The sequence below is a fragment of the Rattus norvegicus genome, chromosome 14 (genome assembly GCF_021556685.1).
Source record: "Rattus norvegicus strain SHRSP/BbbUtx chromosome 14, alternate assembly SHRSP_T2T, whole genome shotgun sequence".
NCBI lineage: Eukaryota > Metazoa > Chordata > Mammalia > Rodentia > Muridae > Rattus > Rattus norvegicus.
Genome location: NC_141547.1, coordinates 97,078,011 through 97,096,119, shown reverse-complemented (window position 1 = coordinate 97,096,119; position 18,109 = coordinate 97,078,011). Strand labels below are relative to the sequence as shown.

General features: G+C 39.4%; 1 protein-coding gene across 8 annotated transcripts in view; it reads left to right on the top strand.

The window, feature by feature from the left end:
• Window positions 1-18,109, top strand: part of LOC148001463 (uncharacterized) — a 193,883-nt gene that overhangs the window by 88,362 nt on the left and 87,412 nt on the right. The window lies entirely within an intron of this gene.

Sequence of the window (18,109 nt, the reverse complement as noted above, 5' to 3'; positions counted from 1 at the left end):
TGAAAGAATTAAAGGAAAAACACAACCAAACAGGTGAAGGATTTGAACAAAACCATCCAGGATTTAAAAATGGAAATAGAAACAATGAAGAAATCACAAAGGGAGACAACTCTGGATAGAAAACCTAGCAAAGAGATCAGGAGTCATAGACACAAACATCACCAACAGAATACAAGAGATAGAAGAGAGAATCTCAGGAGCAGAAGATACCACAGAACACACTGACACAAACCATCAAAGATAGCGTAAAACACAAAAAGCCCCAAACCCAAAATACCCAGGAATTTTAGGACACAATGAGAAGATCAAACCTAAGCATAATATGTATAGAAGAGAGCAAAGACTCCCAATTTAAATGGCCAGTAAATATCTTCAATAAAATTATAGAAGAAAACTTCCATACCCTAAAGAAAAAATGCCCATAAACATACAATGAGACTACGAAAGTCCCTATAGATTGGACAAGAAAAGAAATACCTCCTATCACATAATATTCAAAACACCAAACACACAATACAAAGAGAGAATATTAAAAGCAGTAAGGGAAAAAGGTCAAGTAACATGTAAAGGCAGACCTATCAGAATTACACCAGACTTTTCAGCAGAGACTATGAAAGCCATGAGATTCTGGGCAGATGTCATACAGACCCTAAAAGTACACAAATGTCAGCCCAGGGTATTATATCCAGCAAAACTCTCAATTAGCATAAGTGGTAAAACCAATATATTCCATGACAAAACCAAATTTACACAACAACTATCCACAATTCCAGCCCTACAAAGAATAATAGATGGAAAATTCCAACACAAGGAGGGAAACTACACCCAACAAAAATCAAGAAAGTAATCTCCCTACAACGGACCCAAAAGAAGAAAGCCACATAAAGATAATTCCACTTCTAACAAAAAAAAAAATAACAAGAAACAACAACCACTATTCCTTAATATCTATTAATATCAGTGAACTCAATTTCCCAATAAAAAGACATAGACTAACAGACTGGATACATAAACAGGACCCAACATTTTGCTGCATACAGTAAGCATACATCAGTGATACAGACAAACACTACCTCAGAGTAAAGGGCTGGAAAACAAATTTCCAAGCAAATGGTGGGAAGAAACAAGCTGGAGTAGCCAATCTAATATCAAATAAAACTGACTTTCAACCAAAAGTTATCAAAAAAACATAAGGGAAGACACGTCATACTCATCAAAGGAAAAATCCACCAAGATGAAGTCCCAATCCTGAATATCTATGCTCCAAATACAAGAGCACCTACATTCATAAAATAAAACTTACTAAAGCTCAAATCACACATTGCAACTCACAGAAGAATAGTGGGAGATTTCAACACTCCACTGTCATCAAAGGACATATCATGGAAACAGAAACTAAACAGAGACATAGAGAACTAACAAGAGTTATGAATCAAATGGATTTAACAGATATTTATAGAACATTTCATTCTAAAGAGAAAGAATATATCTTCTCAGCAGCTCATGGTACCTTCTCCAAAATTTGACCATATAATCAATCATAAAACAGGCCTCAACAGATACAGGAAGATTGAAATAATCCCATGCATCCTATCAGCTCACCACAGATTAAGGTTGGTCTTCAATAACAATAAAAAGGACAGGAAGTTCACATATACTTAGAAGTTGAACAATGCTGTACTCAATGATAATTTGGTCAAGGAAGAAATAAAGAAAGAAATTAAAGACTTTTTAGAATTTAATGAAAATGAAGGAACAACATATCCAAACTTATGGGACACAATGAAAGCAGTGCTAAGATGAAAACTCAGAGCTCTAAGTGCCTCCAAAAAGAAACTGGAGAGAGCATACATTAGTAGCTCAACAGCACTTCTAGAAAGTCTAGAACAAAAAGAAGCAAATACACACAAGAGGAGTAGATGGAAGGAAATAATCAAACTCAGGTCTGAAATCAATGAAGTAGAAACAATAAAAGAACTATACAAAGAATCAACAAAACCAGGAGCTGGTATTTTGAGAAAATCAACAAGATAGATAAACTGTTAGACAGACTAACCAGAGGGCACAGAGGCTGTATCCAAATTTTAAAAAATCAGAAATGAAAGAGGAGACATAACAGATTCTGAGGAAATTCAGAAAGTCATCAGATCCTACCACAAAGGACTATATTCAACAAAACTTGATAATCTGGAAGAAATGGACAATATTCTAGACAGATACCCAGTACCAAAGTTAAACCAGGATCAGATAAACCATATAGACAGTCCCATAACTCGTAAAGAAATTGAAGCAGTTATTAAAAGTCTCCCAACTAAAAAGAGTCCAGGACCAGATGGGTTTAGTGCAGAATTCTATCAGACCTTCATAGAAGATCTCATACCAATACTGTCCAAACTATTCCACAAAATAGAAACAGAAGGAACACTACCCAAATCCTTCTATGAAGTCACAATTACACTTATACCTAAACCACAAAATGACCCAACAAAGAAAGAGAACTTCAGACCAATTTCCCTTATGAATATCCACGCAAATATACTCAGTGAAATTCTCACTAACAGAATCCAAGAGCACATCAAGACAATCATTCACCATGATCAAGTAGGCTTCATCCCAGGGATGCAGGGATGGTTTAATATACAGAAATCCATCAATGAAATCCACTATGTAAACGAGCTCAAAGGAAAAAAAAACACATGATCATCTCATTAGATGCTGAGAAAGCATTTGACAAAATTCAACACACCTTCATGTTAAAAGTCTTGGAAAGATCAGGAATTCAAGACCCATACCTAAAAATAATAAGAGCAATGTACAGCAAACCAGTAGCCAACATCAAATTAAGTGAGAGAAACTTTTAGTCATCAGGGAACTGCAAATCAAAACAACCCTGAGATTTCACCTCACAGCAATCAGGATGGCTAAGATAAAAAAAAACCTCCGGTGATAACAGATGCTGGCAATGATGTGGAGAAAGAGGAACACTCTTCCATTGTTGGTGGGATTGCAAGCTGGTAGAACCACTCTGCAAATCAGTCTGGCAGTTCCTCAGAAAATTGAACATTGTACTTACTACCTGAGTACCCAGCTATACCACTCCTGGGCATACACCCAAATGACGCTCCAACATACAACAAAGACACATGCACCACTATGTTCATAGAAGCCTAATTTATAATAGCCAAAAGCTGGAAAGAACCCAGATGCCCTTCAACAGATGAATGGATATAGAAAAGGTGGTACATCTACACAATGGAGTATCAACTACTGAGCTATCAAAAACAATGACTTCATGAAATAAATAGGCAAATGGATGGAACTAGAAAATATTATCCTGAGTGAGGCAACCCAACCACAAAAAAAATACATATGGTATGCACTTGCTGATAAGTGGCTATTAGCCCCAAAGCTCGAATTACCCACGATACATTCCACAGACAACATGAAGCTCAAGAAGAAGAATGACCAAAGTGCAGATCCTTCAGACCTTCTTAAAAAGGGGAACAAAAATATTCATAGGAGGAGATATGTAGACAAAGTTTGGAACAGAGACTGAAGGAATGGCCATTCATACTCTGCCTCACCTGGGGATCCAGTCCACATACATATAGCCACCAAAACTAGACAATATTGATGAAGCCAAGAAGTGCATGCTGACAGGAGTCTGATATAACTCTCTCCTGAGAGGGTCAGACAGAGCATGACAAATACAGAGGCAAATTCTTGTAGTCAACCATTGAACTGATAACTGGGTCCCCGTTTGGAGGAGTTAGAGAAAGGATTGAAGGAGCTGAAGGGGGTTGAAACCCCATAAGAACAACAGTATCAACCAAGCAGAGCTCCCAGGGTCTAAACCACCACCCAAAGACTACAGATGGACAAATCCATGGCTCTAGCTGCATATGTAGTAGAGGATGGCCTTCTTGGGCACCAATAGGAGGAGAAGCCCTTGTTCCTGCCAATGCTGGACCCCCTAGTATAGGGGAATGTCAGGGTTGGGAGGCAGAAAGGGGGGTGGCTGGGGAGGGTTAACACCCTTATAGAAGAAGGGGAATGGGGATGGGATAGGTGGCTTATAGATGGGAAACTGGGGAAGGGAATAACATTTGAAATGTAAAAAAAATTTACAATAAGAAAATTAAAAAAATTCAGTAGATCTATAGCTAAAGATATAAAGGTTCTAAATCTATCAACTTGTTTTGCCAACTTCATATCCCATAACTTCATAGTTTTAAGAACTTATAGTCTCTAATTTCATAAAAATTATATCTGTTTTCTAAGACTTAAATCTCCAATATAATACCAACTTTCTGGTATTCTGGCAATTTTGTCATACAGCTAGACTCCCATTTTAATCCTTAAAAATGTGGATGGATAAAGCTTTCTCTATCAAGTTACCATTAAGGATATTTTAATATTGGGAAAAACGGAGGGCTGTTAACTCACGATCATCCCATGCATATATACTTGATTTTAATTACATGGGATTTTAAATATCATCACTCTTCCCATTTGAAAAACTAAATTTAAAATAAATTGGTCTTAAGCCAACCCTTCAGCTTTGTACAGGGAGGACTTAGGCTTGGGTTGGTTTGAGTCTTTCTCTCCTAGTGAAGTTTGCATGTTCAAGTTGGTAGGAGGAAAGCCTGAAATCTCCATACTTCTTTCCATATTGAAGAAACTATTTGGACACATGGCAAATGTGTATACACTATATACAGTGTATAGAGTATATACTGTAAAAAAGCCTGGAACATCTCCTGGTTATGAAACCCCATAGTTCTCTTTATAAAGTATTCCTAAGTCCCCCATTTTACTCTTCCAAGTTCTCAAACACTTGGTACAATGACCAGAACTATGATGGCTTCAGGTGAAAAAAATTAGAGATTCCTGGACACAAAGAAATTCTGATTTAGTACATTTTATCTGCATTCTAAGAAATAATTGTTTGTAGAAGAGTTGCACAGGAGCCAAAATGGTTTCTAGACATTTCTGAAGCGTTGGAGTCTTACTGAAGAGGAAAACCATATTGTGATGGTAAATGAGTCATTTGGAGGAAGTAATCATAGAACTAGCACAGGTTGAAGGTTTTCTTCTGCTTGGATGAATCATAATGTGTCTCAAATTATTATTTCTATTTTTACTTGTTATTTATTATTATTGGTTTGAGATGGTTTCTTTTCACATGCCACAGCTGTTTCATGATATTAATACTGGAAGACACGAGGGACAAGGAGACAGCTAGGGAGCTTATCCCAAACAGAACTGAGTTTGGAGGTCCTCGTTGCCAGCAGAAAGGAAGGTGCTGTCTTGGGGCTTGAAAGCTCCACATTCTGACACCAGCCATCAGTGTCCTGACAGAAAAGGGAGTTGGTAAGGCTAAGTCCTCATGAACATCCTGCTTGTTCAGTAGGTTATGATGTGGTGCAGAAGCAAGCTGGATGGGCTAAAAGAGTCCCCTTCTCAGGTCAATGTGCACCATAATAGTATTCAGCAAAGGACTGGCCACCACACTTTAGTTGTGAACCAGATGTAGCCTAAAGGTGAATCTAGAACATTCATACCCACTCTCCAGACATCCTGGGCAATTCCACACAGGGATGCATCCATGGTCCACTCCATGTGGTTCTGAATGGAGGTCTTCTTCTGTGTGGAGAGAAACTGTCTTGCCAGCACAATGGCTTCTTTCTTGTCCTTGTGGAAGGACTGAGTCAGTGGGCCTGTGTCTTTTCAAACTGGCACCTGGTGAGGGGAGGGTGGGAAAGGCAGCAGGAAAGGTGGGCCTAGTCTATGCGGTCCTTAGACCACCTTGAGAAGAACTTGACTAGTTAGAAGAGGACAGATACTCTCTGGGAGAAAAGCTCAGGATCTGGTGTTTTCTCACGTTTGGCCAGCACCAGCCTCAAAGCTCAGGACTGTTGCTCAGATTGGGTACAGCTGTCACTGTGGTACTTTTTATTCCTCACTTCCTGCCTTCCCAGGCCCATTGCTGCACTGTGAACCCAGGAAGGGTTCCATCCTCTGCAGCACTGGACCACAGGAGATGCAGATGAGAGCAGAGTATCATTTGTCAGAGTTGGTGGGTTCACGGCTGCTCTGGGATATTCGAGAGCGACCAGCTCCACTAGAGCGAGAATGAACTTAAACCCAGGTAGTGTGACACAGGTCATGCTCTGCCAACTTCTGGTTTGCAAAAAGAATAAACCTCCCCAAGGGCATGTTTACAATGGTGCAGTGTCCTCACTGACACGACAAATTCTGTATCTAACAGTCACTAGGTCACTAGCTCTTCTGTGCCACCCTAGAGACCCCATCTTTAACATGTGGGGTAGGGGAAACATTCAGCACACAAAACACAGAAAATATAGAATTCCTGGATTAACTATTATTATTTAGCATTAGGTATAAAATTTGATGAAACTTTATATGCATATGCGTATTTACATATTTACGTGATACATTCATATACATGTACTGATCATTCTTTCTATCCTATTCATCTTTCTCCTTTCTCTTCCTCGCCCCAAGTCTAATCTTTTTCTTTGAAGATAATAGGATGACACCGGAATGTGTTTTCTTTATCAAGCCCAACTATTTCGCTGAGCAATGTTTTGCTGTGTGATACTTCTCATTAATCTCATCTAAGCTTTAATGCATTACTTGACAAACTTCTTCATCTAGCTCAGGCTATTTATTGATGTTTCTTCCCTTTCTCTTTTCACCTCCTGTAAAATGCTTAGTGGTTCCTTCTTCTACAGCTGCTGGTCACTGACTGTTCACTTCATCCTGTAAATACATGCATGGTTTTCCTCTGGCATTCAGCATTTTTTCTGTCTTTATGTTTCTAACTCAGTTTTTGCAGTATTCTATGTGTGGACACAATCCATTGTGCTTTCAGTCCACGGACTATACCTTCTGCCACCCAGGAAACATTCTTTAACATGGGTGCCCATTAAGAAGAGCACTTCCTCTTCACTCATATCAATAATACTGATTAGAAATATTTAAGCTTTGATTTTTTCTTCCTTAAATCCCCATTATGGGAATGTTTGCATCCCATTTCCTTACTCGCTCTCATTCTTTGCTTCTGGATTGCTTTTCTTTCCTTCTGGAGTTAAACCCGATGTTTCTACTGGATTTGGATTCCTTGGGAAATGGAATATCTTGTAAATTACTCACATCTAAAGTATAGAAAAAATGGTAGGGGGAAGAGGATAGATTTTTTTGGGGGGGGGGTGCTAAACGAGAAATCTACTGTCCTGTAGGAGGAGTCAGGATGGGAACCTCTGGGCAACCTCAGTCATTCTGGGGTAATGGATAATTTTGTTTTCTGTGATGATTACAGCAGGACAGATTTAACTAAGGACCACCGTCAGTTCCTACCTTCAGTACACCATTAGGCTAATGATTAGGCAAGGCCATGCAGGCATGCAGCTCTGGGTTGATATTATTCTCCAATGCAGATCATATCATGGGACATTTTATCAAAGTTAACATGTCCCCTCCTTTCCCCTTAATTTTGCCATTGTTTTAAATACACATCACGAGCCTCCTTCAATATTTGCAAGTGCCTTCTGCTGTTATTTTTATTGGCTGTGCTATCAGGGTGAAGATGGACACCTCTAGCTTAATGATTACCCAAAGGATGTCCATTCAAACTGTTCTAGTTTTTTAATACAGAATTATAAAATTATCTTTCTGGTTTCATCTGGAACTATTTGTTCATTTGAAAATTGTTTTCTCTGAATATTTTAATGTCTTGGTGTAGTTTTGGCCTTTGATTTACTATAGTACAGAATTTTGATTTCCTTTAAAAATATTGTTTATTCCCCAATTCACAAGTGTTTATTCTTACAGTTATTCCTATTTGACCATATTCAGGGTCAGTTTGTTATTCCATGCTTTAGCTTTAAGTTTAATGGTTTTTAATTTAGAGTTAGCATGTGAACTTATATAAACATGAAAGCATCTAAGATAAGGCATTTGTCTTCAGTTTTCACCACAGTGGTCGAGCTTTTCATTACAGTTGCTTAGCATCTCTTCAGTTGCTGATTAAACACCGTAACCAAGGCAACTTAAGGGAGACAGTTACTTTGGCTTACAGTCCAGAAGAAGAGTCCATCATGGCAGGGGATGCATGTCAGAAAGTATTCAATCAGGAGCTGAGAGACCACATCTTCAAGCTCACATAGAAAGCAGAGAGGGCAAAAGGGTTGTGGTGTGAGGCCATGGGTCCTCAAAGCCCACCCTCAGCCATGTGCTTCCTCCGGCAAAGCTGTGCATCCTGCTCCAACAGCATAGCTAACCCGAGACCAGTGTTCAAATACCTGACCCTATGGAAGACATTTATAATTTAAACCGCTACATTCCATTCCCTGGCTCCCACAGGCTTATGGACATATCATGTTGCAGAGTATATTTAGTCCAACTTTAAAAGTTCCACATATTTTTAACAGTCTTGAAAGTCTAAAGTCTCTTCTAAATCCAAAGTAATCTCCTGACTAAAACTCCATGCAAACTCAAAGGACAAGTTACATGCTTTCAACATATAACAGCACAGAATATATATTCTCATTTTATAATGGAAGAGTGTAGACAGAGTGAGGAAATGATGAACAAAACCGAGGCCAACTCTCAGCAGAGCACACACCAAAGCTTTAGTGCCCAGGACTTTGGTTTCACGAGGTCTAAATGGCTGTGCCTCTCTAGCTTCACTGCCTACAATGTCTCTTCCTTGGACTGGTTCTGTTCTCGATATGCAACTTTCCTTGGTAGATCTGGTGTCTGCAAACTTTTGGATTTTCCACTGCAACCTGGGCGTCAATTTTATAGCTTCACACAATGATCTCACAACCTCCTTGCGACGATTCCCCTGCTACTGGGTTTGTGGCCTCAGCAGCTCTCTGAAACTGCAAGGAAGAACATAAGAAACCCCAGCTCCTCCTTAACTAATGCTTTCATCTGTCATACGTTCTAAGCCAGTGCCATGTGAATGACAAGGCCTAGTTCAGTGGCCAGCTTGGGTCAGACCACCCCTCCCCATACACACACCTTCTACAAGTTACAAGCTGGGCTTGGTAGGGTCTTGTCCCAAGGGCACCCTTCTCTTTGCTCCAGTGCACAGCAGACATTTTCTTAATGGTGTTGATCTGCTTAATAGTCACAACCTTGCTTTCAGGGCACATCTTAGCTATAACATTAAGGTTCCTGGTATCCTTTTCGCTCTAAAATATTCATTTTTCGGTCCCATTTGGTCTTTTTCATAGTAGACCTATATAAGAGTTATTTGTAAGAACAATGCCTCAGATGCAATACTAGGCTTTCTTAACATTTCTCTTGCCAAAGATATTAGTCCATCATGTAATAATGGCCTTAGACATGTTCTTAGGAAAAGGGTGAAGGAGGATATATATATGGGATATGTGTGTGTGTGTGTGTGTGTGTGTGTGTGTGTGTGTGTGTATACATGTGTTTGTGTGTATATATATATATATACATATATGTTACCTATAGATATAGATATAAATATTTTTCTCCAAAAATATCAAAAGTGGCCATCAGCCCAGACACTGTTAAATCCTGCTCCCTACTGAGACGTTGTGAGTCTCTGTCATTGGTGGTACTCACCATGCTACTGTCCTACTGTCCTGGAGGGCAACATTTAACCACCTTTGTAGTCCACAGTTCCAAATATTCCACATTCTTCCAAAAATAAGACAGTCAGGTTCTTCACAGAAACAGCTCATTCTCTGAGACAACCCATGTTGTCTCTCAGAGAGCCAGCTTTACTTCCCAGGTTTTGGAGAAGGTTGTCATTGTCTACTGAGCCATCTCACCAACACAGCAGCCAATATTGAAACACACAATCTTAAACAAGATGTTTTTTTCCTAAAATTTATATTAAGGCAGGCCAAGTACAATTGCTGAGAACAAACTTGTCCACAACAAGCAGTTCCAAACCATTGCTTTGCACAATTGAGTGAACTACAAAAGAAGGAAAGAATTTCAGTAATTTGGGCATGGGGGTGGAGGGTGGAGTGGGGGGGTAGATGGATGCCTTCTATGGTCTTCCATGTTTTTTTTTTGGAAGAATGTGGACTATGCTTGAACTAGAAATGTGGTTAAATGCTGTCCTCCAGGACAGTAGGACAGTAGGGTGGAGGGCAGACAGGTGATGGAGCCTCATGAGGTCTCAGTGAAGAGTAGGGATTTGACTGTCTGGGTTGGTGGCCGTATGTGATATTGGTGAAGTGCTTGACTTGCAAACATGAAGACCTGAGTTCAGGTCACCAATACCCATGTAAAGAGCCAGCTCTAGTAATGTATGCCTGTAATTCCAGTGACTCCGCTGTGTAAGACAAACATGGGTGAATACCTGGAAGCTTGTGGGCCGTCAGTCTGACCCACTTGGAAAAATTCCAAGCCAAAGTTGTAAGATGCCTGAGGACTGATACCTGACATGATCTTCAACCTCCCCATGTGTGTTGTGTATAGGGTATACCTTGTCCCATAAAAATGCAGACATATATACACACATACGTCTCTCTCTCTCTCTCTCTCTCTCTCTCTCTCTCTCTCTCTCTCTCTATTTCTCTCTCGGTAAAAGTCAATACTTAAAAGGAGTTGGAGTCATTTGACCTTTTAGCAATTGATGGAAGCAAAACTCTGAATCATTGCAACAAAGAAATTCATATTATTTTTCATTGGTGCTCAGGACTCTTTTCCAGGCAAAAGCAGTATGGTAGGTCACTTGCAGTAAAGGCTCTTCACAGCTTCTGCGGGGTGGGTGTGGAGATAAGGGTGTGTAGACAATGAGCCTACACAGACTGCTACACTCCTCTTCCTTGCTATTTTTAAAGAGATGTCCTGCTTCTGGTTTCCATCTGCACCCCTGGGATAATCCTGTACCACAGCTCTCCTTACCCAAATCCTGCCTAGAAAGAGCTGGTTTTTAGGAGTGCTGACCCACCCAAGATCACCCAAGGTGAAACCACAACAATTGCTCCAATAGCTGGTTCAAGAGGAACTTGCCAGAAGCCCACAGGATACAGGAACTGAGGAGCAGCCAGGGACAAGGTATTTCTGGTTTCCATCTGCAACTCCCTGTGCCACAGCTCCCCATACCCAAATCCCCCCAGAGAAAGATATTTTTCCAGAAGCGCTGGAAACCTAAGATCACTGGCACACAGGCTTGCAGGAGGGGCAAGCTCCAGTCAAGAGGGCAAGAACAGCTAAAACAAGAGATAACAAGATGGCAAGAGAAAAGCATAAGAACCTTAACGACAGAAACAAGGCTGTGTGGAATCATCAGAACCCAGTTCTCTCACCACAGCAAGCACTGAATACCCCAACACACGAGACAAGCAAGATTCAGTTTTGAAATCTCATCTCATGATGCTGATAGAGAACTTTAAGAAGGACATAAATAACTCCCTTAAAGAAATACAAGATAGAAACCCTTAAAGAAGAAACACATAAATCGCTTAAAGAAATACAAGAAAAGACAAACAAACAGGTGAAGGAGTTGAACAAAACTATCCAGAAAATGGAAATAGAAACAATAAGGAAATAACAAAGGGAGACAGCCCTGGAGATAGAAAACCTAGTTAAGAGATCAGGAGTCATAGACACAAGCATCACCAATAGAATACAAGAGATAGAAGAGAGAATCTCATGTACAGAAGATACCATAGATAACATTGACACAACCATCAAAGAAAATGCAAAATGCAAAAAGCTCCTAACCCAAAACATCCAGGAAATCCGGGACACAATGAGAAGAGTAAACCTAAGAATAACAGGTATAGAAGAGAGGAAAGATTCCCAACTCAAAGGGCCACTAAATATCTTCAACAAAATTATAGAAGAAAACTTCCCTAACCTAAAGAAAGAGATGCCTATAAATATACAAGAAGCCTACAGAAGTTCAAATAGATTGAACCAGAAAAGAAATTCTTCTCATCACATAATAATCAAAACACCAAATGCTTGTGCAGAAAGAATATTAAAAACAGTAAGGGAAAAAGGTCAAGTAACATATAAAGGCAAACCTATCAGAATTATGCCAGACTTCTCAACAAAGAATCTAAAAGCCAAAAGATCCTGGGGGGTGTCATATAGGCACTAAGAGAACACAAATGCCAGCCCAGGCTACTATGCCCAGCAAAACTCTCAGTTATCATGGATGGAGAAACCAAGATATTCCATGAAAAAGCCAAATTTACACAATATCTTTCCACAAATCTGCACATACAATGGATAATAATGGAAAACTCCAACAGGAGGGAAACTACACCCTAGAAAAAGCAAGAAAGTAATCTTCTTGCAATGAACCCACAAACATAATTCCACCTCTAACAACAAAAATAAAGAGGAAGAAAAAAATCACTGGTCCTTAATAACTCTTAACATTAAGGGACTCATTTACCCAATAAAAAGACATAGACTAACAGACTCGATATATAAACAGGATACAGCATTTTGTTGCATACAGGAAGCACATCTTAATGACAGAGACAGATACTACTTCAGAATAAAAGGCTGGAAAAAATTTCCAAGCAAATGGTCCCAAGAAACAAGTTGAAGTAGGCAGTGTATTGTTGAAAAAAATCGAGTTTCAAACAAAAAGTTTTCAAAAAAAGACAAGGAAGGACACTTCCTACTCATCAAAAATCTACCAAAATGAACTCTCACATACTCAGATTATGCTCCAAATGCAAGGATAACCACATTCATCAAAGAAACTTTACTAAAGCTCAAAGCACACATTGCACCTCACACAATAATAGTGGGAGACTTCAATATTGCACTATCATCAATGGACAGATCATGGAAACAGAAACTAAACAGAGACACAGAGAAAGTAACAGAAGTTATGAACCAAATGGATTTAGCACATATCTATAAAACATTTCATCCTTAAATAAAGAATATACCTTCTTCTCAGCACCTCATGGTACCTTCTCCAAAATTGACCATATAATCGGTCACAAAACAGACCTCAACAGATAAAAAAAGATGGAAATAATCCCATGAATCCTATCAGATCACCACAGACGATGGCTGGTTTTCAATAACAATAACAACAACAGAAAGTCCATATACACATGGAAGCTGAACAACATTGTACTCAATGATAACTTGGTCAAGAAATAAAGAAAGAAAGACTTTCTAGAATTTAATGAAAATGAAGGCAGAACATACCCATACTTATGGGACACAGAGGAATACTCATATCTCTGAGTGCCTCAAAATAGAAACTGGAGAGAGCATACAATAGCAGCTTGACAGCACACCTAAAATCTCTAGAACCAAAAGAAGCAAATACACCCAAGAGGAGTAGAGTAGGAGGAAATATTCAGGGCTGAGATCACCCAAGTAAAAATAAAGAGAACTATACACAGAATCAATACAACCAGGAGCTGGTTCTTTAAGAAAAAGAACAAGTTAGATTAAACCTTTAGACAGACTAACCAGAGAGTTCAGAAACATTCTCCAAATTAACAAAATCAGGAATGAAAAGGGAGACATAACAACAGAAATACAGCACAATCAAAAAATCATCAAACCATACTACAAATGCCTCTTCCCATCAAAACTGGAAAATCTAGATGAAATAGACAATTTTTTAGACATATACCAGGTATCAAAGTTAATTCAGGATCTGATAAACCATCTGAACTGCCCCTTACCCCTGAAGAAACAGAAGCAGTCATTAAAAGTCTCCCAACCAAAGAAAAAAAAAGCCCAGGACCAGGTGGTTCTAGTTCAGAATTCTATCAGAGCTTCAAAGAAGACCTAATCCCAGTACTCTTCACATTACACAAAATAGAGTCATAAAGAACACTACCCAATTCATTCTATGAAGCCACAACTATGCTTCTACCTAAACCACACAAAGAAAGAGAACTTCAGACCAATTTCCTTTATGAGTTAAAATGCAAAATTACCTAATAAAATTCTCCCAAACTGAATCCAAGAACACATCAAAACCATCATCCTCCGTTATCAAATAGGCTTCATCCCTGAGATGCTGGGATGGTTCAATATATGGAAATCCACCACCATACTATATAAACAAATTCAAAGGAAAAAAAAAAAAACACATGATCATCTCATTAGATGCTGAGAAAGCATTTGACAAAATTAAACACCCCTTCATGATAAAAGTCTTGGAAAAAACAGGAATTCAAGGCTCATACCTAAACATAGCAATACCAATCTAAGGCAAACCAGTAGTCAACATCAAACAAAAGGGAGAGAAACTTGAAGCAATCCCTGTAAAATCAGGGATGAGCAAATGTTGCCCATTCTCTCCCTATCTATTCAATATAGTACTCAAAGTCCTAGCCAGAGCAATTAGACAACAAAAGGAAGTCAAAGAGATACAAATTGGAAAGGAAGAAATGAAAACCTCTTTATTTACAAATGATATGATGGTATACTTATGTGATTCCAAAAATTCCACCAGAGAACTCATTCAGCTGATAAACAACCTCAGCAAAGTGGCTGGATATAAAATTAACTCAAACAAATCAGTAGCCTTCTTTTACTCAAACGATAAACAAGCTGAAAAAGAAAGTAGGGAAGCAACATGCTTCACAATAGTCACAAATAATATAAAGTACCTTGGTGTGACTCTAACCAAACAAGTGAAAATCTGTACAACAAGAACTTCAAGTCTACGAATAAAGAAATTGAAGAAGATGCCCATAAGATAGAAAGATCTCTCATGTTCATGGATTGGCAGAATTAATATAGTAAAAATGGCCATCATGCCAAAAGCAATCTACAGATTCAATGCAATCCCCATCAAAATTCTAACTTAATTCTTCATAGAGATAATAAGAGCCATTCTCAACTTCATTTGGAATAACAAAAAACCCAGAATAACAAAAACTACTTTGAACAAAAAAAAAAAGAACTGGGGGAATCACCATCCCTCACCTCCAGCTGTATTACAGGGCAATAGTGATTAAAACTGCATGGTATTTGTTCAGAGACAGGCATGTAGTTCCATAGTATAGAACAGAAGACCCAGAAATGAATCCATACATCTATGGTCACTTGATCTTTGACAAAGGAGTTAAAACCATCCAATGAAAAAAAATAGCATTTTCAACACGTGTTACTGTCTCAACTGGAGGTCAGCATGTAGAACAATTCTTATCTCCTTGTACAAAGCTCAAGTCCAAGTGGATCAAAGACCTCCATATCGAAGTAAATACACTCAAACTAATAGAAGAAAAAATGGAGAAGAGCCTCGAACACATGGGCCCTGAGGAAATTTTCCTGAATACCAATGGCTTATGCTCTAAGATCAAGAATCAACAAATGGGACATCATAAAATTGAAAAGCTTCTGGAAGGCAAATGGCACTGTCATTAGGACAAAAGGGCAACCAACTGATTGGGAAAAGATCTCCAATCCTACATCTGATAGAGGGTTAATATCCAATATATACAAAGATCTCAAGAAGTTAGACTCCAGAGAACCATTAACCCTATAAAAACTGGGGTACAGAGCTAAACAAAGAATTCTCAACTGAGGAATATTGAATGGCCAAGAAAGCACCTAAATAAATGTTCAACATCCTTAGTCATCAGGAAAATGCAAATCAAAACAACCTTGAGATTCTACCTCTCACCAGTCAGAATGGCTAAGATCGAGAACTCAGGTGACAACAGATGCTGTTGAGGATGTGCAGAAAGAGGAACTCTTCCATTGTTGGTGGGATTGCAAGCTAGTGCAACCACTCTGGCAGTTCCTCAGAAAACTGGACATAGTGTTACCTGAGGACCCAGATATACCACTCCTGGGAATACACTCAAAAGACGCTCCAACATATAATAAGGATACATGCTCCACTATGTTCATAGCAGCCTTATTTACAATAGCCAGAAGCTGGAAAGAACCCAGATGTCTTTCAACAGAGGAATGGATACAGAAAATGTGGTACATCTACAAAATGGAGTACTACTACGCTACTAAAAACAATGACTTGATGAAATTTGCAGGAAAATGGATGGAACTAGAAAATATCCTGAGTGAGGTAACCACGTCACGAAAGAACACACAAGGTATGAACTCACTGATAAGTGGATATTAGCCCCGAAGCTCAGAATACCCATGATATAATTCACAGGCCATATGAAGCTCAAAAGGAAGGAAGAGCCAAGTTCTTTTCTTCTTAGAAGGTGGAGTAAAATACTCAGAGAAGGTAGAGGGTGGGAGGGACTTGAGAATAAGAGAGAAGACATAGGGAGAAAGGGCATCAGAATCAGGTATGGGAGGAGATAGAGATGATATACCATGTCAGGAAATTGAATGGAGGCGTATAGCATTGGGGGATGGGGACTTGGGGGTAACCACCAGAAAATCCTAGATGCCAGGAAAGCAAGAGGCTCCTAGAACCCAGTGGGGAATGATATTAGGTGAAATGCCCCCAAAAGGGAGGGAGAGCCTGTAGAAACAATATCCAGAGGTTAAGCAAGGCCCCCATTGAGGGATGGGGTCACCCACTCATCTCCACATTTTTAACCCAGAATGGCTTCTGTCTAAAGGAAATGTGGGGACAACATGTGAAGCAGACTGAAGAAAAGGCCATCCAGAGACAGTGCCACTTGGGGATCCATTCAATCTGCAGCCACCAAACTCAGTCATTATTGCCGATGCCAAGAAGTGCTTGCTCTCAGGAGCCTGATACAGCTGTCTCCAGAGAGGCTCTGCTAGAGCTGACAAATATAGATGTGGATGCTCCCAACCAACCATGGCGCTGAGCATGGGGACCCTAATGGAGGAGTTAGGGAAAAGACTGAAGGAGCTGAAGTGGTTTGCATGGCTCCAATCACCTATGTAGCAGAGGATGGCCTTGCCTGGCACCAATGGAAGGAGAGCCTCTTGGTCCTGTGAAGGCTCGATGCCCGGGTGTAGGAATGCCAGGGCAGTGAGGTGGGAGTGGGAGGGTGGGTGGGGGAGCACCGTCATAGAAGCAGGGGAAGGGGTATGGGATAGGGAGCTTGAGGATACGAACTTTGGAAAGGGGATAACATTTGAAATGTAAATAAATAAAATATACATTTAAAATATAAAATATTTGATAAGAATTAGAGAGTTGTCCCTGCTGGGAAATAATAATGTTTCCCCAAAGAAAGTCAGTTTCCATAGTTGAGAGAGTTTCCAATGTTTCTATAGGTCTCCATGTTTAAGTTAAACTTTATTAAAAAGTTAAAGTGTACAGAATATTGTTTAGCATAGACATAATTAATCAGTACCTGTCAAGTGACATTTCATGATGTCTCAAATATTGTAAAAAAAAAAAAACCCATTATCTGAGGAGATTCAAATCCATCCTGGGGGAAGACTGGCAAGTAGAATTCATCTCCCATAAAGCACGCCACCCTTTCTTCTTGTCAGACTCCCCAGATGTGCTCCAAGTGATCTGGGTTTCCATTAAAAGTTCAAAAGATGAAATCCAGATGTTTCCTTCAGTCCTGTGCCCTTTGACCCCTGATGCATTTACTTGCTCTTGGAGATTTTGGTCACATGACTCTGAACTTTATGCTCTACCTAAATAGCTCTGAAATGTAGCCTATGATAATGGACCGTGGAGTTGTTTGGGTTGAGGATCGGTTTCATGTCTATGAAGTGTTGCTGAGACTTTAAGAAGTCCCTTCTTTTCTTTCAGTTCTTTTCAAAGGAACGTCTGTGTTTAAGTCATGTTATCACCATTCTATCTGGAATTTTAAGTGCTAAACATTTTAAGTGCCAAATCTTTGACCCACTTAGGTAATAGAGGGTTGAAATGGAAAAAGGTACTAATAAAGTGTAAATATCGTTCTGAGTGTCAAAACGCCTTTCCTAGATTTTATTGTGATGAGCTGGATAAATATTCTACAAAACAATTTGCTCTAAAGTATACTCTTTGGCTTCTAATAGCTAATCAGAAAAGTATCCGCCTATATACAAGACTGGAGCAAACCTTGCTCAGGGAGGGGGAGGACGGATATCCTCAACACAAGTGCATTAGCTCATAGACATGGAATAATATGACATCTTTAGGAAAGAGAAAAGAAAGTGTTTAGGACATTGAGCACTTACTGCGGTGACT